The following is a 23,018-nucleotide window of genomic DNA, read 5'->3' on the forward strand; positions in this document are numbered from 1 at the left end:
TGGACCAGTAATCAAGGAGCCTCAATCCTCACCACTAGCACCAGTCAGGGGCATCCACATTGGGAGGATAACAAGTACACACAGAGTAAAGTACAATTTCCCTTAAGAGCACACATAGATCACAGTAAGTCTGGGGCTGGTTTCTCCCTTTCTCTCCAGATCCCCAATAAGACTTCCTACTGGCACAGCTATAGGGTTCAGATCTCAGCTGAGTAGTCAGGCCAGAACCTCCAGTACCCTCTCTGTCCAACCAGTGCTTCATGTCCATGCCCAAGTAGCTGATACACACATACTTTTACATTTGATTTATATACAAACACACAGTCACTCCTAGGGAAGGCTGGCACAGGTTCACTAGCTATGCTCCCTTCTGCCCAGTCTTTAAGGTAGTAATCACTGCCACCAACTACTCTTATCAGCTACTCTAAAGACCCTTACCAAAGGGTGTCCAATTCTACTATGCAATGTTACTGTTACCCAAATAATAAGTGTGACGAACAGCAAGGCTGTTGGAGTGGCTTGTACAGTATCATCAAATACATGCAAGATCTCTAAGAGCTTAAATTATATCTACATAAAAGGAGCTTAAATTATCTGTACATAAAACAGCTGCAGTTAAAAGTTTTAAAAATATTCAACAATAAATAAAAACACAAGAAAATACTCATTGATTCAACACAGTGACAATAGAGCATTCAGAAATCACAGGAAATATTTTAAAGCAACATTGTAGGACAGTCTGACATAAATATAGAAAACAGCTAGACTCATCTTGCTATTTCCATCTATCTCTAAGAGAAATACTAAGATCTAAATCCTACTTACATAGCAAGCACGTGCTGGTGAGTTGCCAACAGGTCTGAAGACAAATACAAAATGCTCTCTCTTTCTCTTGAGATAATTCTTAAATTGATAATACACATTACTGCTGAGTCATCTGAGATTACATCATTCTTGTCACCTCTGCTGAAGTTTCCCAGGCTCACAGAACTTAAAATTTCACATTTCTTTGTGATCTGCAACTTCCAGGAAGTCACAGCAATAAAAGACACTTTACATGCGAAACGTAGTAATTATCTCTGTCGTAAGACAATAGAAAGAAACTCCTAGCCCAGACATCCTGTCTCTTAGCTTGAGATCACACATAGTCATAAAATCTTTACTTAGCAGTTTATTTTCCTTAGAGTTTGCAAGTTAACTCTGTATGTCCCAGTTTTCTACCATGAAAACATACATTACATAGGCATAGAGTTTATACACATTTCTGCTTTCTTCCAGCAGGGTGCACTGTGGTTACATTTTTAAAGCTCAGCACATAACACTGTTCTTATATTTGTAAAACAAGTCTGTGGATCACATTAATATTTACAATGACATAGAATTATGTACAAAATTCTATCTAGCTAGTCTGGCAGCCTTAAGTTTATCACATAAGGCAGATTTACCCGCTGATCAACTGCAATTTTACTAATGCATTTTTGACCTATTAATTAATCAACTAGAGTGTGCTTCTGTGAGATTGCAGAACAATGACACTATGGAAGTCTCCCCTTTTTCCCAACTGTGATATGATCTCTATGGAAGTCTCCCTTTTTTCCCAACTGTGATATGATCTCAAAGCTATGTGTCTACATGTGTATGTGTTTTTATTTATAAAAATATATTCGTATATGCATTTATATGTTCAAGAGTGTATGAGTGTACGAGTGTCTGTGTGTCTGAGTATTTATGCAAATATAGTCACAGGGCCTTAGGCCAATTTTGTCACTGGGTTGCAATAGGGCCCTATACCTAAGAAGGGCCCCACACTTGTCACTACAATCTGTAGTCGAAAACTATAGCTAACTCATCTGACACTCTGTGTAGTTTCTCAAACTGGCAACCCACACCCTCAACTTTAACTTGAGGAGAAAAAAAGTCTTCACCTTGAAGACCAAAAAAGAAGGCTCTTCTGCTTCAAAATGTAGAAAGTTACTTGCTACAAATGTACAAATGTAACAGTTATTTTGCTATAGTCAAACTACCACACATGCTAAGCATTTCAGTCCTGCATTTCACTAACAAATTCTGGTACTGCACTCCCACACCATCTGCACCTGCCAATCTTGACTCCAGACAGCTTCAGGAGCAAGAGAACAAAACGGATCATTACATTGAAGACCAAAGGAAGAAAAAAAACTAGTCTGCTCTGAGACAATAGCAGGCTACTTGATACAAATGTAGCAAGTAGTTTGCTTGCTACAATTAAACTACAACACTCTGTCCCTTTATTTTGCAGAACATCTCTGATCAATTTTGCCTCATATGTTTGACATGTCCCTCAAATAATTTGTTTTTTTCTGTTCAATTACTTTCTGGTCAATTACTATGGATTATAGTCAGTTAATAATACCAGACTTTAGAGTTTCATAGTTCATATTATTCAGAAAATTCATGCTGATGGAAAACCTGTAATAACATTTAAAGGGAGAGTTACATTTAAAACAATACATATAATTTAAAAATGTAAAAATCATCCCTGATTTTAGACATTTGTTCCCCAACTATTTTGCCTTTGCAAAGAAATTCTTAAGCAAAGAAGTTAAGAGGCATGCTGCAAATGCTGTTACCATACGTCTCAGCTGTCAAAAAGTTTGCAGAATGTCAGATTTTTACCTCATATTTTCTGTAAAATTGTTGAGAACAGAGGGGACATGACTAACTTATGAGAGGGTTGTGGCTTGAAGGCTGCCCCAAACGTCTCAAATTCGGCCCTGCAGTTACAAAGGCTGACCCTGTTTACTCATACTTGAAAATGCACATTTTTATACAAGTGTGTGTGCGTTCGCGTGTGCGTGTGTCTATGCATACATAGACATATGTATGTATGTATATACGTATAAAATTACCCAGATACACACACACAAACACACACACACACGTGCATACATTTTTTTATTTATTTATTTTATTTTATTTATTTTACATTTGTTGTCTGACTGAGCTCAAGCCCTTTTTCAGCAGAGGCCAGGGAGAAAAGCTCCAAAGTTGTAGAAAGCAATTAACATAGCAATAGAGGTATTTAAATAGTTACAGATTACAAAACAGTTGCTGACAGATTAAACAATACTATAAACAAAAGGATAATAACAACAAAAGTATAGTAAGTAATATGTTACAGTTTAGTATGTTACAGTTTAAATAAATTTGCTAATATAAGGTTCAGTAAGCAGAGTATAGCAAAAACTTAGGAAGTTTAATAAAAAGTTTGCTAGTCAGGGTTCAGTGAGTAGAATATAGCTAAGAAGTATAGGTTGTTAATTGTGCATGCCAAGTATCATGAGTTAGTTAGTACTATAAAGGTAGGTAGTCATCAGGGAAGGAGCATACAATGGCAGGTTCAGTGTTTTTTAAAGTAGTCTTTCATGGCTAACTTAAATTGTTTGGGATGAGTCAGGTTCCTTATTTCTAGTGGGAGTTTGTTCCATGCAATAGAGGGATGGTAGCTATATAAGTTACACAAGGGTGTATGGATTTAATTTTGTAAACATTTAATAGGTCTTGGGTTGCACTGCAAAGAGGTCTGGTGGGGGAATAGTGGGAGATCAGGCTGATATAGAATGGAATGTATGATTTGAAGTTGAGATTGTAGGAACAGGTGAGGTAGTTCAAGCCAGTTCAGGTATTTTAGGGAGAGACAGTGGTGAGATTTATATGTTTGTTGAGCTGCAAATCTAGCTATCTTGTGATAGGCTGATTCTAATTTGGTAAGTAGGGAGGAGTTCAGATTTGTGAGTATTTGGGAACAGTAAGTTAAGCAAGGTAGAAGGTAGGGATGGGTAAGAGAAATTCTAGCTTCGGTGGTGAGGAATTCTATACAGGAGTCCTAGCTTTTGGTGGGATTTTTTTGATACAATTGTTAATGTGTAGATCAAATTTTAGTTGCCCATCAATGGTAATGCCAAGCAGTTTTGTGCTAGTTTTGACTTCTATAGGAGTGTTGTTTAGGGACCTTATGGAAAAGGAAAATTTAATGTGGTTTGCAAATTAGAGTAACAATTTTGTTTTCTTAGGGTTGAGTATGAGCTGGTTATTAGTGAGCCACATCTCTACTGAGTTAAAGGATGTCTGGGTATTTGTTAGTTCTGGGGGAGAGTTATAAGTAGTGATGACTGAGGAGTCATCTGCATATTGAACAATGTTAGATTTAGGACAAGGGGAGTGAAGTGAGTTGGTAAAGATAATAAAAAGTAGAGGTCCAAGAATGGATCCTTGAGGGATACCTGTTCTTACTGAAAGAAGGGTAGATAGCGTAGAGTCCCATCTCACTGAATACATGTGCGTTTGTCTGTGTTTGTTTCAGTGAGTGAGGAATGACAGACAAGAAAGGGAGAACAAGAAGCATTGATGAAACAGACAGGATTGTTTTAGCTTTTAATATTAGCAAAAGGGTGTTTGCATTCTATAATGAGGAAATGTTCCTTCGGAAATATTGAACTCTCCCACATAAGAGGGATTGTGCATTTTGCATCAGAAATAACTTATAGGTTCATAGGTTCATAAATAAGTATTTGGCTAGATGTCTTTTTGGGCCATTTTAAGCCTTGCTAGTTTCACTTTTGGTGCTCAAATTAACTTGTCCTATTTGATGTTACATTGGCCTTACCCATCCCATTATCGACAATTATTTATTATCCATAGTGAGAATAACTGGTATCATACTATAGATTATCTGAGGGGACCCATGCATTGGATTAACCATTTAGGAGCTGCCGCTGTCCATTATTAGTACAGGGGACAGTCCTGGTGTAAATTTTCCATTTCCCATCCATAGATCCAAGTTGTGTTAGAATACAGACAAGGATGAACTTTGTTTTATGTGGATGGGGAGTCTGTTCCAGAGAAGAGGTATCCTCTGGAAGATATACCTGTCCCCACAAACTATTCTGTTGATGTTGCAGAAGAGGTTTAGATTCCTAGACTGAGTATTTCTGATGCTATTTGACTTGTTGATGTATAGTAAATACATTAGTATTACTGACTTATGTTTAGAAAGCGATCACTATTTTTGAGAAAAGAAAATGCATTGCTTCATGGTCAGTTTGTTATGTGTGATTTCCATTTAAACAAAGTTCATATTTGGTCAAGGAATGTGTTTCTGCCTGAAAATGAGGTGAAAATTGAGTTTAAAAATATATTACTGTCATACAGCAACTGAAGAAAAGTAAAGAGAAGCAGGGTATTTGGAGTGAAAGCTGGGATTTGTTGATTTATTTGCAGAACATGGATTTTTGAAACATGAAGGGAATCAGATATTTGTTGAGAAAGCAAGGTGTATCTGATGTAATTTGAGTCAAAGAAACATTTATTCTGCAAGGAATGGGGCATTTTAAAAGGGAATGTTCATGACTAATACATGGTGAATATGAACAAATTGGACATAATGCTGCAATTTGTGTTAAGAAATGTGTTAGATATAGTGAAACTAATCACTTTTGGGTGGATTGCCAGAAAAACAATGAACACAGGACTAAGGTGGATACTTAGCAAAATAAAAAGTGTGATAAAGATCCTGAAGTAAAAAGTCTGGCTCCTGAAGCAGTTCAGTCTTCTCAAGGGACACGTCTTGACATATGGTTACGGGTCCCCAGGGGAATGATGTTTCTAGAAAGAGAATAAGCACCAAATTTTGGGGGACGAAGCTGAATGAGAAATTCTGAGGGCAGAAACTAAAGGAGAAATAACTGATGTTGTAATTACTAAAGAGGAAATGAGGAGAGTGGGGGAGGCCGAAGAGAAGGAAAACATCACCACAACTGCTCCCTTAGAAGTAAAAGTCTGACTGCGGTCTTTTGATGATATTCACTTGTCTTCCAAGAGTACAATTTGAATTGCTCAGCCAAATAGCTCGAAGCATGCAAACAGTTTTGGAGGACAGCATATGGCGTATTATCATTAGCCACTTACCTAGACTACTGCACTCACCTGTTTGACTGCTGCGCATGCTGAAACCCCCACAAGGAGAAAACAGCAATAGAGCAGTTTTTGAGTTAGAAAAGCTTAGCGTGATGCAGAAACTTTCCAAGATAAGATGTTTGCATTTCGCTAACCCTTGTTGTGCCCCACAGCAGGTGTTTGTACTCATATTGTGTGGCAATATTTTACAACTTCAGCCCACACAATTTTGCCAAAAAAACAAGGCAAAATTGACAACACCTAAGATAATCATATCTCCTGCACTGTAAGCTCAATTTTAGGACCAGTTCAATGATGTAACCATGCATAATGGCTTTTAAAATGAAACAACTGTCTATGAAAACTTCTGATGTGATTATCATGCAATACCAATGACTTAGCCAGTCTTCTCTTATGGAGAGGGAGCTTCAGGGTATCATTCCAGTCACAGACACAATAAACAGACTTTTCACTCAAATATGTTACAGTGTGACCCCAATACCTATTAAGCAGCCTCAATATGCTAAATTCATCTTGTATATTTTTATTGGAATTTAGGGTTACAGTGAATGTTATTCTTGACTCTTTGCATAAACATTCCAGTCTGACTTAGCTGTATCTTAACAATTAAAAAATAAATCCCCAATAAATTATAAGCAGAGTACAGACACTGAATAAATAAGACAGCATTCTTCTACCTATGGATGAAACATATTAAAATAAGAAGGAAAACAGTGCTGCAATGAAGATTAACATGTGCTTTGCTGCTACAGAACCTAGAATGACAGGACAACTTATTGTTTCAATTTGGAAAAACAACAACGAAAAACCAGGATCCAAATAGAAAGTACTTCTCAAGTGACGATGTGAGATATAAATTCAGTGTATCAGAGTGTGAAATTGCTAGGTTTTACTGCCTGCCTAAGATCCATAAAAATATACATAACCCTCCTGGCCGCCCTGTTGTTTCAGCGTGTAAATATTTTTTGAATAACATGGGTATTTTTTTACATAACTTTCTGTTACCATTTGTTAATAAACAAATTTCATTTATTAAAGATAGTTATGATTTTTTAGGGAAAGTAAAGTTCATTCATTGGTCACAAGAAATGTATTGGTTAACTGTTGACGTTAAAAGTTTATACACTAGTATTGAGTACAAACATGGAGTTGAAGCTTTAAGAAGAACATTAGGTGACGGTCCTTTAACATATTATATTATTGAATTAGTTGAATTTTGTTTGGTTAATAATTTTTTTGAGTTTAATGGTCATATATTCCATCAATTGTGAGGTACTGCAATGGGGGCAACTTCTGACCCCATGTATGCAAATATTATGATGGGCTTGTTTGAAATGGACCATTTATATGGTTTAAAATTTTTAGAGCATGTAATTTAGTATTATAGATATATAGATGATTTAATTTTTATTTGCAAAGGGGGCCAGGGGAAAGTCACTGGTTTCTTAGATGAACTTCAAAATAATAAATTTTCTTTAAAGTTTGATGATGTACAGTTAGGTAGTGCAGTAACGTTCTTGGATATCTCCTTAACAGGGGAGTCAAATGGAAAAGTAGTGAGTAAAATCCATCAAGAATTTGAGGATGGGATGCATTTTTCAGATACAGATAGTTGCCACCCACCCCATTTGTTGAAATCTCTCCCCTATGGTGAATTTCTCCGTGTGAAACGCCTATGTAATAATAGCCCTGACCTTGTTAAAGAACTTAATATAACAGCTGAGCTGTTTATTAGGAGAGGCTATTGTAAGCAGAATGTATATGCTTTATTGAATGAAGTTATGGAGAATTTTCAGAATAAGAAAGGTGGGCCAAAATTTTGGCGGCCTATAAATAATACTGTTGAAACAGGTTCCAATCTTAGGAAAATTTATGTAGTTGATACCTATGATGTGTTACCAGACAAAGTAAAAGAAATAATTAAACATCATTGGAATTTATTACTTAGATTTAAAGAACTTTCTGACACAATGTGTAAAGTCCCCACATTTTCATACTGCAAAGAGAAGTGTATTAAAGATATTTTGGTACATGCCAGCTTTTGTTTTCCCAGTTGTAATATTAGTCAAATATTAAGTGCAGTGGGTACATTTCCCTGTGGTAGGTGTATTATATGTAATTATACAATTCTTCCTCTAAAACGTGCATGCTGATTGGCCAGCCCAACCAGCGTGCCCGTTGTAAATCCCTCAATATACTAACGGAAAAAGGTCCGGTCGCCCGGACTTTTTCCGTTAGTATAAAACACTGTCTCGCTATGTTAAAAGAGTTTAACATAGCGACACAGGTTTAGAAAAAGCAACGCAGATCTCCGTTGCTTTTTTTAAAGCTGTCTCGCTATGTTAAACTCCTTTAACATAGCGACACAGTGTGTAAAAAGCAACGGAGATCTTGCGATCTCCGTCGCTTTTTTTTAAACCTGTCTCGCTATATTAAATGGGTTTAACATAGCGAGACAGCTTTAAAATAAGTAACGGACATCTCTGTTGCTTATTTTAAAGCTGTCTCGCTATGTTAAACCCATTTAACATAGCGAAACAGTAAAAAGCAACGGAGATCTAGCGTTCTCCGTTGCTTTTGCCCACAGCTCTGATGTACTGCGTAGGCATGCGCAGTACATCAGAACTGCCGCGGAATTCCAGACAGCTGCGGAAGGGCAGCAAAGAGGCATTATACAATGCCATTATTTAAGAAAAGTATTTATTTTCTTAAATAATGTCATTGTATAATAGCAATAACCCACTTCTGGGTGTGGGTAATGCGGGATTTAACCACGGTTGTCTGTTTGGTCCCAAGGGCGAAACCACGCCAACCGTGGTTAAATCCCACATTACCCACACCCAGGCATGGGTTATTGCTATAATATGTATGTAGAACATTTAAATACATTAATGGAGTTCCCTTTAGGGTTTAATTGTACATTTTCATGTAATACAGAAGGGGTTGTCCCTGCACTTAGGAGCCCTTGTGGCATGTTTTATGTAGGTGAGAGCAACAGGGCTTTCAAGCTTAGAGTTCAAGAACACATTAGAGACATTAGGAATGTTAAGTTTGAGAGCCCTCTTGCAATGCACTTTAAAGAGCATCATAACAATAACCCAGAAGGTTTACAATGCACTATATTAGAACATGTTCTTGATAGAGGAAGTAATTTTGATGTTAAGAAAATACTTCTGTATAAGGAAACTGCTTTTATATTGAAATATGGGACTTTAAGTCCAACTGGTATTAATGTAGAGTGTAATTAGAAAGTTTTTTTAACCTGACTTAGGGTCAGTTATGTAATTAGTGAACGATTGGTCTTGTTATATAAGTTTGACTATTTAGAATTATTTTATTCTCCTTTGAAGGCTCCATGCCGAGGTGCTAGAGGTTTTATTAAACTTTTTCTACTTGGATCCTGGTTTTTCGTCGTTGTTTTTCCAGTTTGACCAGAAGTGGTGATTTTGCTTTATTGTTCGAATTTCCCTGGTTTTAATATAATGTCAGTCTTAATAATGAATGACAACAATTAAAAGTAATTTCTTCAGTTTTTGATAGAAGAGTGTCCTGGAAATAATGACCACTAGCTGTGTGTTTTTTTTTTTTTTTTTTTTTTTTTTTGATTCAGAAATGTATTTTTATTACTCTAACTAGAAAAGAGAACAATCAGCAAAATGTGAAATTACTCACCACCTAGTCAGAGTCCCGCTCCTGGGCACAGGAGAAAGAAGACACTATACCCAATATGACAAGGTAACTCATTGTTTTTATACCCTTTTTGCTGGAAAATGTCTAAGGTGCAGGAACAGTTCAAAAGACCTGATTGGATAAACCCTGTCACCAGTGTCTGCAACCCAGAACCTGTTCTGTTGATGGCAAATGAATTTTGACCATTGGAAGTATAGATGGAAAATATGCAAGAGGGTGCACACTGTCTATTCAGGTAGGCTGAACATTTGTATGGTGAGATCACATTACAAACTAGTAAAAGGAAAAGTGAAAGTGAGGGCTGGAAATGCTACTGTTCTACACACAAATTGAGGCTTAGGCTCTGTATCTACATAAATGTGGCTACAAAGAAAGGGGGCATTCCACATAAAATACATAAAATAAAATAAAATACAAAAAAAAAATAACTTTAAAATGCATAAGCAAGAAAACACCCTAAAACAGCTTAAATTCATTCCATAGGCAAGTTTAAAATGGCTAAACTGAAAGATGTTCCCCAAAAAGAATGGTGCCCTAAGCAGCTGCCTTTCCTTAAGGGAGGCCCCACACCTTCATCTCTCTGTTTACCAGTTTCCTTGTCTCGGTGTGTTCTTCTACAACCCCTTCTCCACCCTGGTCCCTATCCAAAGAGATGCATGCTTTTTGTCATGGAGAAATATCAAGATGCGTTTCTTTTCCTGTTTTGCTTCCTTTTTAGCTGTCATACCCAGTACCCCCACAACCACCCTCTTTATTCTATTTCCTCCACCACACTACTCTCTAACTACCAGTTATACTATCTTCTGCTTCCTTTACATGCACACCAAAACCCATCCTCCTGTATTCTGTTATCTCATGCCTAGTTATAAATTATTCCTACTTTTTATGTCCAAACTCCTGATCTTTGCAATTAAACTGTCTTAACTAGAACCTCCATCACCACTTTATCAGCATCCCCTATGATGCACAGAATCAGAGTGACAATCTGAGGTTCCCTCATGGCTTAAGAATCTCACTTCTGAAACCCCCTTCCAAAACTTCTTCACTGGTTGTTCTGTCGCTTTTGATACCAAAGGTTAGAATTCCACAATCCATCATGGAATACTGGTCCCCATAAAAGCAACCCTTCTCCTCTTCAGTCTTTAATTCTCTTATTCTACACAACCAACACTCAGAGCTAACATAATAGTCTTTCCTGTCAATCATTTCTCCTAGATGCCCAACCTCTGTGCCATATAGTTCCATATCTAACATATCATCATCATCATCATCTTCTTTCGGCTGTTCCCGTTAGGGGTCGCCACAGTGGATCATCTGTTTCCATTTCTTCCTGTCCTCTGCATCATGCTCTTTCACACCAACCGCCTGCATGTCCTCTCTCACCACATCCATAAACCTTATCTTAGGCCTTCCTCTTTTCCTCTTACCTGGCAGCTCCATCCTTAGCATCCTTTTCCCAATATACCCAACATCCCTGCTCAGCACATGTCCAAACCAACGCAATCTTGCCTCTCTTGCTTTGTCTCCAAACTGTCCAACCTGAGCTGACCCTCTAATATACTGATTCCTAATCCTGTCCATCCTCGTCACACCCAGTGCAAATCTTAACATCTTTAACTCTGCCACATCCAGCTCTGACTCCTGCCTTTTCGTCTGTGCTACCATCTCCAACCCATATAACATAGCTGGTCTCACTACCCTCTTGTAGACCTTCCCTTTCACTCTTACTGGTACCCATCTGTCACAAATCACTCCTGACACTCTTCTCCACCCATTCCACCCTGCCTGTACTCTCTTCATCACCTCTCTTCCACACTCACCATTACTCTGAACTGTTGATCCCAAGTACTTAAACTCATACACCTTTACCAACTCTACTCCCTGCATCCTCACCATTCCTCTTCCCTTCCTCTCATTTATACACATATATTCTGTTTTAGCCCTACTGACATTCATTCCTCTCCTCTCTAAAGCATATCTCCACCTCTCCAGGGTCTCCTCAACCTGGTCCCTACTCTCACTACATATCACAATGTCATCTGCAAACATCATAGTCCACGGGGCCTCCTGTCTAATCTCATCTGTCAACCTGTCCATCACCACTGCAAATAAGAAAGGGCTCAGAGATGATCCTTGATGTAATCCCACCTCCACCTTAAATGTATCTGTCACTCCCACCGCAGTCCTCACCAATGTCACACTACCCTTGTACATATCCTGTACCACTCTTACATACTTCTCTGCCACTCCCGACTTCCTCATACAATACCACAACTCCTCTCTAGACACCCTGTCATATGCTTTCTCTAAGTCCACAAAGACACAATGCAACTCCTTCTGACCTTCTCTGTATTTCTCCAGCAACACTCTCAGAGCAAATATTGCATCTGTAGTGCTCTTTCCTGGCATGAAACCATACTGCTGATCACTAATCACCACCTCCCTTCTTAACCTAGCTTCCACTACTCTTTCCCATAACTTCAAGCTGTGACTGATCAATTTTATCCCTCTGTAGTTACTGCAGCTCTGCACATCCCCCTTATTCTTAAAGATAGGTACCAAAACACTTTTTCTCCACTCCTCAGGCATCCTCTGACTTTGCATAATTTCATTAAACAATATGGTTAAAAATTCAACTGCCATTTCTCCTAAGCACCTCCATGCTTCCACTGGTATGTCATCTGGGCCAACAGCCTTTCCATTCTTCATCCTGTTCATAGCTGTCCTTACTTCCTCCTTACTAATCTGCTTTACTTCCTGATTCACTATCCCCACATCATCCAACCTTCTCTCTCTCTCATTCTCTTCATTCATCAGCCCTTCAAAGTACTCTTTCCATCTACTCAACACACTCTCCTCACTTGTGAGTATGTTTCCCTCACTGTCCTTTATCACCCTTACCTGCTGCACATCTTCCCCAGCTCTGTCCCTCTGTCTAGCCAATCGGTACAGGTCCTTTTCTCCCTCTTTAGTGTCCAATCTCTCATACAACTGTCTATATGCCTTATCCTTAGCCTTCGCCACCTCTCTCTTTGCCATGCACCTCATCTCCTTATACTCATATCTACTTTCTTCATCTCTTTGACAATCCCACTTCTTCTTCGCCAGCCTCTTCCTCTGTATACTCACCTGTACTTCCTCATTCCACCACGTCTCCTTGTCCTCCTTCCTCTGTCCAAATGTCACACCAAGCACCTTCCTAGCAGTCTCCCTTAATAGCTCTGCTGTAGTTACCCAGCTATTTGGTAACTCTTCATTGCCTGTCTTAACTCTTCCCTGAACTCCACCTCACAATCACCCTTTTTTAACTTCCACCATTTAATCCTTGGCACTGCTTTCACACTCCTCCTCCGCTTCTTGATCACCAACATCATCCTACAAACCACCATTCTATGCTGCTTAACTACACTTTCCCCAGTCACCACTTTGTAGTCTCCAATCTCCTTCAGACTGGCCCTCCTACATAGGATATAATCCACCTGTTTGCATCTTCCTCCACTCTTGTACGTCACCCTATGCTCCTCCCTCTTCTTAAAATACGTATTCGCCACAGCCATGTCCATCCTTTTTGCAAAATCCACAATCATCTGACCTTCTGCATTCCTCTCTTTAACACCATACCTACCCATCACTTCCTCATCCCCTCTGTTCACTTCACCAACATGCCCATTAAAGTCCGTTCCAATCACTAGTCTCTCACCCTTGGGTACACTCACCACCACTTCATCCAACTCATTCCAAAATTTTTCTTTCTCATCCATCGCACACCCAACTTGTGGAGCATATGCACTAACAACATTCATCATTACACCATCAATTTCAAGCTTCATAAACATCACTCTATCAGACACTCTCTGCACCTCCAAAACACTCTTGGCATACTGTTCCATTAGGATAACCCCTACCCCATTTCTTCTGCCATCCACACCATGATAGAACAATTTGAACCCACCTCCTATACACTTGGCCTTACTTCCCTTCCATCTGGTCTCTTGCATGCACAATATATCAACCTTCCTTCTCTCCATCATATCAGCTAGCTCTCTTCCTATACCAGTCATACTGCCAACATTCAAAGTTCCTACCCTCAGTACTACACTCCTAACCTTCCTCCTCTCTTCCTGCCTTCAGGCATGCCTTCCCCTTCCTCTTCTTCTTTGGCCAACAGTAGCCCAATTTCCGCCAGCACCCTGTTAGCTAACAGTACTGGTGGCAGTCGTTGTTAACCCGGACCTCGACCGATCCGGTATAACGCCATTAAATGGCACACACATACATGTGAGTTGACACACACACACACACACACACACACACACACACACACACACACACATACACACACACACACACACACACACACACACACACACACACACACACACACACACACACACACACACACGTACCCTATATGCTTACCCATTGAGCATCTTCTATCCTTGTATTTTCGGGTCTCTTTCCAAGGCAACAGTTACTAATGTTTTTGTCCCACCAACACTGAAGTTTTCAATTAACTTTCTTCCTAATGAACCTAACATTAGCCAATAGTATCCTAAAACCACCACCAATACCCAAATGACCCCCTCATCCTTCTCTTCCTTTCTTGTCCAGTAGTCCACAAACAGTGGGAATGTCACCACAAAATTAAAGAATGTAATTAATATAATTACATAGCTTGCTGTAGTGCTGTAGACAGGAAAATAATTATTAATTTAATTATTTATATAATCTCCTTTTTCAAAGGCTACATTTGCATTTCAAGTCATATATAGCAGTAGGGAGCTTGAAACAGTGCAGTAGCAGTAATGGTAGAAGCGAAGCCTAAACAGGAAACCATACATTGCACATGTCTTTAATGGCCCTTAGTGCAGGAAAAGGAACAAGGTATTCAATCACCTCAGAGGTGTCCATAATATAAGTAACAGAGCAGATGCAGCAGGGTGTGGCCAGAGGATAGAAGTATATGCATCAGATTTCTGGCTAGCCTTCAATTGGAGAGGTGACTGGGCAAAGCAGTAATACCCCTACTGGGGACTCAGGAGCTAATTTCAGGTTTGATATAAAAAAAGGACAGGATAGGTCATAATATGTTAGAAAGCATGTCTCAGAACATGCAGACCCTTCTTCTGATCCAAACATATTGCATTGATTACCCCAGCACAGACGCGGAATATCAGGTATTGTATACAAATAAAAATCAACCCCATCTACAGTGTAGCATTCCTCACTCCTAACCAAATAACTCTATTACTTAGGAGGAATGTGTGGGCAACAATGTTTGGAGTGTTATGAGCTAAGGTTAATAGGAAGGGAAACTTATTTCAGAAAACAATCACTGTAGTTTCTGGTAACCATCATTGTAACCATTATTTATCCACTAAAAATCCACAAAAATTATCATAATCAATCAGATGGCCTGCAATTTTTTTGCATTTTATAAAAGAAAATAGGCTAGTGTTAATAGTTTGTTTTAGCTATTCAGTACTGCTAATATGAAACGTCTTGTTAAGGTGAAAAGAAAATTTGTCTTTGAGAAGTCATAGCTTTCATAATAATGCAGACATCTGATAGAAGTTTAAACTATGTAATGAAAGCATTGAAACACTGCTGAAATTAAAAGGCCATAGTCTGAAAAATATTTCATATCAACTCCTACAAAGGATAGTGACATGAGCATATGGTCAAACTCAGCCTACTTATGAAAATAGTATAATAAACTGCAAGTGGTGACAATTTTCTTATAAAAAATAGTGTGTTTTTAATTAATATTCTTTTTCCAAAAATTAACAGAGTGGGGTTTTTAAACCTTTATACCTACTGCAGCAGAATAAAATTAACTCTTAAAGTTAAACCAAAACAAGCTTACTAAACATATCCATCCTTGTCTCACTCTTTGGGGATAGTCACTGCACCCCTGGTCTCTCCTCCTATCCTGACTCCTCAATAGTCTGCAAAACTCATTGCAAGCCAAAAGTCCCTTCCTACTCACTCCACCCATTTCCTTCCAGAACATGACCCTCAGCACTATCACCAAAGCCATGAAAACCAAACCCACCTACCTGAAACTCACCCAAACAGCTTAAATTTATTGCCTTAAATACTTATAGTATTTATAATAACATTTCAGAACTCCATGCCTGGATCTCCCACAATAAACCAAATATTCTTGCCATGTCTGAAACGTCCCTATACTTGACTTTGAAATATCACTGCCTGGTTATAAAATCATCAGAGCTGATAGAACTCAAAACAAATATGGAGTATCTTTACTAATCCCCGATTATCTTGAAATCCTATTATATTATAAACATATTCCCAAATTTCATAATGCTGAACTCCTCATCTCCCATCTTAAACTAAACAGCCATAAACAACTGTATATGATAGTGCTCTATATTCCCCCAGACAATAACGTTATAACCCGGGAAAAATATGGTAAACTGTATCTCATACAATTTCTAATGAAAAGATAATCCTAGGTGATGTTAATTTTGATTGTCAGATTATCGCCTCAAAATAACTTTGAACAAGCCTCAACTTATTTGGCTTGACTCAACATATGTTCTCATCCACACATTATAATTATCCTAAAAACTTTGGCTCAATTCTTGACTAGATATTGGTATTTGGCTCCACTATGCATGTCTTCAGCGGCACCCACCCTCTCTGATTCCCACTGTGACCACCTCCCTGTATGTGTAAACAGACTCAGTACTCATCATGTCAAACAATACTTATTTAGAACTTCTCTTAGCCTCACTAATTTTATCCCTGATACATTTAATAGACTCATAAGCTCATTTAGCTGGTCTATGCTGAAAAATATTCCACTCAGTGAACCCGTAGACAAATTTAACACACTTTTCCTGAAAACCCTCAATAGCCTGGCTCTAACTAGAACAAAATGAGTAACAAATAACCATACACCTTGGTTATCCACTCATAATAGGCATCTAATGCATGAAAGAGATACGGTTTTGAAAAAATGGCTAAAACACACATCTCTACAAAGCCTACAACTTTAAAGAATTACTTAACCATACTAAAAGACAGATTAATGTACAGAAGGAAATCTACTACAATAATCCCTTACTAAATCAGTGCTCCAACCCTAAAAATTTCTGGTCTTCTGTTAATAATATATTCCATCCTGAAACAGCCACCACTCCTAATCCTGCTTCAAATAATACACCCTCTGAAATAACTGCTGAATTTAATATACATTTTATAGAAAGCTCTAAAACCCTTACTAAAGTTTTGCCACCTAACAATCCTGACATTTTATTTATTTATTTATTTACTTATTTATTATTTAACATTTGTTTACCAGGAAAGTCCAACTGGGACACAGCCCATTTTCAGTGGAGGCCCAGGGAGAAATGCTCCAGATGCATATCTTTGGACATGCCTCTCTTCAGCATCAAACATCCCCTTTTTTAACCTAAAGCCTATCCAGACCTCCTCCATCAAATTGTTACGCCTTAAACTGAAACCTTGTTCACTTTTAGCAGATAATCTCCCAGCAGAATGCCACAAGCTAGCTGCCATTTACATAGTTGATTCTGTCTGTCCTAATTAATAGATCTATCAAGGAATCATACATTCTTTTTCTACAGAAAACAGTTTTCATTAAACCTCTTCATAAAAGAGGAACCTCATCTGATATAACCAATTTCAGACCAATTGCTATATTATCCCTTTTCTGGAGAAGTGAATTCACAAACAATTACTTGAACACATCTTTCAGAAAAAGCTCCTGACCCCCACACAGCATGGTTTTAGACCTGCCCATAGCACTACCATGGTCTTATTAACTTTCACAGATACCATTAACAAAGCCAAAGATGAAGGTAAACCTGTTTCCTCTGTATTCCTTGATCTCTCTAAAGCTTTTGATCTAGTTTCACACCAAAACTTCCTATCTTCCCTGAGGCTATCACAATCCACACTACTACAGTTTAACAACTACTTAACTGACAAATGCCAGTCTGTTAAATGATTCTCCACCTTTTCTCCCTTCCTTCCTATCAATACTGTCATACCACAGGGCTCCATTCTTGGTCCTCTGTTCTTCAATATATTCACCCAGCAATCCACATAAATCCTCTCAGCAAGTTTCCCTCATACAATGCACTAATGCAACTAAACTAATATGTACTTCAGATAAACTCATACATCTTCAAAGGATTACTCAATAAGCCTTTGACTCTGTTGAAAGTTGGATATAAGATAATCACCTACTACTAAATCCCCCTTCAAAAAAAACTAAATGACTTCTCTTTTTGCCAAAATCCCTTTTCCATGAAAAATAAACTTTAAAAATTCTTCCTTAAATAATACCATGATTGAAGTTACCTCACATACAAAACCATTTGACATGACAATCGATGACAATCTTAAATTTGATTTACATATTGACAACAGCATCAAGAAAACCCATAAAAACTAGGTACCCTTCATAGACTAAATATATTCCTTACAAACACTGGCAAGGTCACTCTAGCTACCACTTACCTCTTACCCTGTCTGCTATATGGAGCCCCATCATGACCAACCTGCAAACCTCACTTAGTTCTACTCATGAAGAATGCTACAACAAAGTTGCTAGATCTGCTTGCAAAAAAAAAACCTTACCAGCCCCACCACTGTTTAGCACTAAAAACACTTAAATGGCTTGACCTTTCTCACCACGTATCATGTACACAGCTCATTTTTACCCACAAAGTCATCTATACCCCATTTGCCTGCCCAGCATTTAGCGCCATACTCCAGTTCTATTTAGCAAACTGTCCCCTACAGTCAAATAAACAATTGATTACCATCTACAAAGTACAAAGGGCTGCTGCGGTCAGTGGCTATTCCAATAATGTAGCTAGAACTTGGAATAAAATTCCTATATCAACAAATCTATCTCATACCTTCATTTTTTCAGGCCATTACTAAAAGACTTCCTTTCTGTCTCCTGGCTTTGTCCCTGCTTCTCATATGGGACTTAGCTTCTCTAACATCCTTCATCACCTTTTTACACCTTCCTTTAAAGCAGTAAATCACTTAAGCTGTTTTCTCCTTCTAATATTTCACTTAGTTGTAGCACTTAAACTACTATACCTACTTCTAATTAGCACAACCAAATTACCATTCGATCGCTACTTATCTATTAACACTTAAACTTGCATATCCCTATAACACCTCACTCTAATGTATTTCTTAAGTTACTCCTACCCATTTTATAGGGTCTATATTAAATCATTGAAATGGCAGAATTTCGAATGATCTAATATCGAACCCAATATCACGAATGCTGAAAACAGCGAAGCTGCACAAAACTGAATTCTTTCCTAGGGAAAGAATTCGGTTGGCCATTGTTGCGGCTTTGCTGTTTTCAGCGATGCAGTGGAAAGTTACGGGTTGGATTAAGGTAAGTGTGTGATTGTGCGGACATTCGGGTTAGGGCGCGGGTTGGGTGAGTTAGGGTTAGGGTGCGGGTCAAGTAAGTGTGCGATTGTGACAGAATTTGGGGTTAGAGGCGGGTTAAGTGAGTTAGGGTTAGGACGTGGGTGAGGTGAGTGCACGATAGTGAGAATTTGGGGTTAGGGGTGGGTTAAGTGAGTTAGGGTTAGGGCGCGGGTGAGGTGGGTGTGCGATAGTGACGGAACTTAGGGTTAGGGTCTGGGTTAAGGTAAGTAGATAGATAGCAGTGTATGTGCAGTGTAGTGTAGGGTTTGATGTAACTTTTAAATGTATGTGTGTGGATTGCTGCTTTTTAGTGTGTTTGTGGTATGTGTCTGTTTCTCGGAACAGCAATTTATTTCCCCTGGAAAAAAATTGGCTGTTTTGAGGTTTCAATATTGTTAGGGTTCAGGTTTTGCAGTTTGATGTTACGGCATTCGATAATGAGCTGTTTCGATGATCTGATATAGACCCTATTTTATACATCTGTATCATTTGTTACTGTAAATATTGATTGCATTAAATTTGTTACCTTGGAGCTTTTTTCCCAGGGTCTTTACTGAAAAAGGACATCTGTGACCAGTCAGACTTTCCCAGTAAACAAATGTCAATAAATAAATAAATTATACCTAACAGGGAAACTATTTCAGTTTTTGATCTCTCTTGTTTACATTTCTGCATCTCACTACATTCTCCTCCTCCCAGCTATAATCTCTGTATCCTTAGATGAGCCTTTTTGTGATTTGTATATGTCTCTTGCTAGAATAAAGCATTCTGAAATAAAGTGTGACAAAACCTGCAAACAATCATTTCCAAAATTTCTCCTCAATGTACAACAAATCAGCCATATTGAAAGCAAGGCAGGTAAGCAAGACCACAAAGCAGACCACGAGGAATTATTGACATTCTAATTGCTATGGAAAATCAACTCCTCCAGAACTGATAACCCACAGAGCATGTGCCAGAGGACTAACGTATAGTTTTGTGGTTCATGAGGAGAAGAGGTCCCTAATTATATTAATCCTGAGGAACACTTTCTTGAGGTTGCAAAACTCTTAAAGTATATTGTTTCATGTTAGAGGATGAGTTCACTAGCTCATGGAGCAGCATCCCCTCATGAAACTTTATTGGTTTCACTCAGTTATCATTCCTTTTAAGTTACTAGGCAAAAATATGCATCAAAGCAATGTGGGCTAAAGAAAATATGTTTTGTTTCTAGAAGACCTAGTATTAATAGAAACCTTTTATTTATTTATTTACTTTTATAAAATTATTGAATTCAGAAAACTAAATCTTGTATATTCATCTAGTATATATAATGCACGCTCAAGTTCTGAACTATAAAGAAGTTTGTTTGCCTGTTTGTCTGTCTATCTATTTGAATTAATTAATTGGAATAGAGCACCGATCACAGCAGATTAATTTCAGTCCAAACCCAGAAATACAGTTAATCAAAAATTTAAAAAGCATACAAACTGTAAATAATATACTATATGTGCAAGGAGCTTAATAATAAAAATGATGAAAAGCATTCCTAGCATAGTATTAAGTTAGCTATCATTGCAAGCTATTTTAAGCCTATCCAATTTCTCTCAAAGATGAGAATCAAACCTTGTACCTTGTGTTTGAGGGGTAAACACCTTAACTATCATATCAACTATCCTAAGTGAAAATCATTATAGGTAAGCATTAAGTTAGCTGACCTTGTAGGCCATTTAGCCAAATTCCCTTAAAGGAAAGAATCAAACCGTGTACCTTGTGTTTGTGAAGTAAATACTATAATCATTATGCCAGCTCCCAACTGCATTATATAAAATGTGAATTACATACGATATATGCATCAAGAATATCTTAAGAACTTCGCACGGAATATTAAAAAGTGTGATATGAGTAATGTCCACTTAGAGTGTAGATAGCAAAGGCAGCAGGAGTTAGGTTATATATCTTGATGGCAGACAGTTGCATTTTGCTTCTTTCTTAAGTTGCAATTTTAGGTGAGCTTGGAGAATTTGGTATAAAAGGCGATGTCCTTGACATGGAGAGAGTAATGATTCCCACAAGTTGTGGCTTAAAATTGAAAAGCTGTAGTTGTAGCAATGTTGTTTAGATTTGTGGTTTGTACAGGAGGGCCTATGTGGGCATAGCCTCTCAGATTGCAAGAGAGAAATTATAATGTAAATTTAGAAGCTAAGAGTTTGAAGTAAAGTATGTATTTAGGAGTTTATGTAACACAGAGCCAAACAGATCACCTGTTTGGTGAGTAACTACTTTTTCAATATTTTTACAGCAATGTTCATCTTTTACCAGCAGTGATTAAGCTATACATCCTGTGAGCAATGGATTGGATATAATGGTGTTTTTTTTAAGGCAAATGCAATTTTGGGTCGTTTTTTTCTTTCCTCTGAGACTCAACAATTTTAGAGAGCATACACAGCGATACAGGTGGTGGGGTGCAGAGGTAGAACCTGACTCTCTGCAGAAATTATTGTTTTGCTATTTTTACTGGTCAACTTTTTATGAATTTGATTAAATGATTCTTTGTTGTGCGGGACTATGAAGCGTCACTCAGTAATTGGCTATGAATGTGGTTTGAGAGCAACTATTCCCTTACAGTGTTATCACTAAGGAAATTATTTAATCCAACTCCTTATTACTGGAAGGTATGGCTATAGTCTGAAAATATCAATTTGTTACAGTGGAATCACAGAAGAAATTGTTTAAATCTTACAAAAAAATAATGCCAGAGAAGACATGACACGTTTCTTTGATAGTTCTGGTGAAAAAGAACTTGGTTTAATACATTTATAAAGATTTTCCAGTCACCTAAGTGTGCATTTGGTTAGCTAAACTCAAAGATCTTTTTCCAGAGGATGTGATTCTTGTGAAGGATAAAAACAAAGAAAGTTAAAATATCTGCTTTTAAAATCTCTTGCATAATTGTTCCATTTTCTTAAGAAACAACAGAAAATGCCCCCTTAGAACAACATCAATGACTTGCTTAATTGTTTTCAGTGAAGCAAGCAAGCAAGAAACTTCTTTCAAAAACAAGCCACTCTGCCATAATAGAAACCCTAGTATTTGATGGGGACAGTGTGAATTTGATTATTTAAGCTGCTAAATAAAGTAACTGTGTACGAGTCTACATCAGCTAGATAAAATTGATATGTTATGGTTATGAATTTTGCTGTCTGGAGAGCTGTGTTGCGTAAGTATAATTAGACAAAATGTTATTTAGTTGAACAAGGATATAATATGAGGAAAATCCACATTATTTTGAGGTACAGTAATCTCAAACTTGTTTTAAAGTACAGCAATACAAGATCACAGATGCATATCTGGGATCATGAGAGACTTTGCTTTGTGAGTTATTTACTGTTATTTTATTTTCCAAACAGCTACATATTGGCCTTATTTGACCAAGAACCTGCTTAATATTATTTTTAGGATGTCTGTTGGCATGTAATTGCCACAAAGGCAAGGCCTATAGCTCTTAAAATAAAACAATTAAAGAAGACTCACTGGAGATACAGGTTCTTAACTCAATGAATTACCATATGCAATAAGTTACCAGTACAGGTCAAACAAAGTACTACTTTGACTACATTTAAAACTAGTCTTGATGATTGGATTGGTAGACACAAATGTACACCCGTTTCTTCTGTATTACTTGATTTTAATATGAAGTTTATTCAAGCCTAAGGTAGCTCTGTGGCATAAGGGGATAAAGCCCACCTATAATTTGAATGATCTGGGTTTGAATAGCTGCTTGGGCACTGGAATTAGTATGCTGGTAATGACAGAAGCAAGTAACCAACACCAACTCGACCATCATTCATGCAATTACAGGTTAAAGGGAACATGTCAGCAAAGTTGTAGTATGCATTTTGGGAGTTAAGGCAGTAAGATGTAGTTCTTGTTACATT

This window comes from Protopterus annectens, chromosome 2.part2 (genome assembly GCF_019279795.1).
Source record: "Protopterus annectens isolate FY-2018-M chromosome 2.part2, PAN1.0, whole genome shotgun sequence".
In the NCBI taxonomy this organism is placed as follows: domain Eukaryota; kingdom Metazoa; phylum Chordata; order Ceratodontiformes; family Protopteridae; genus Protopterus; species Protopterus annectens.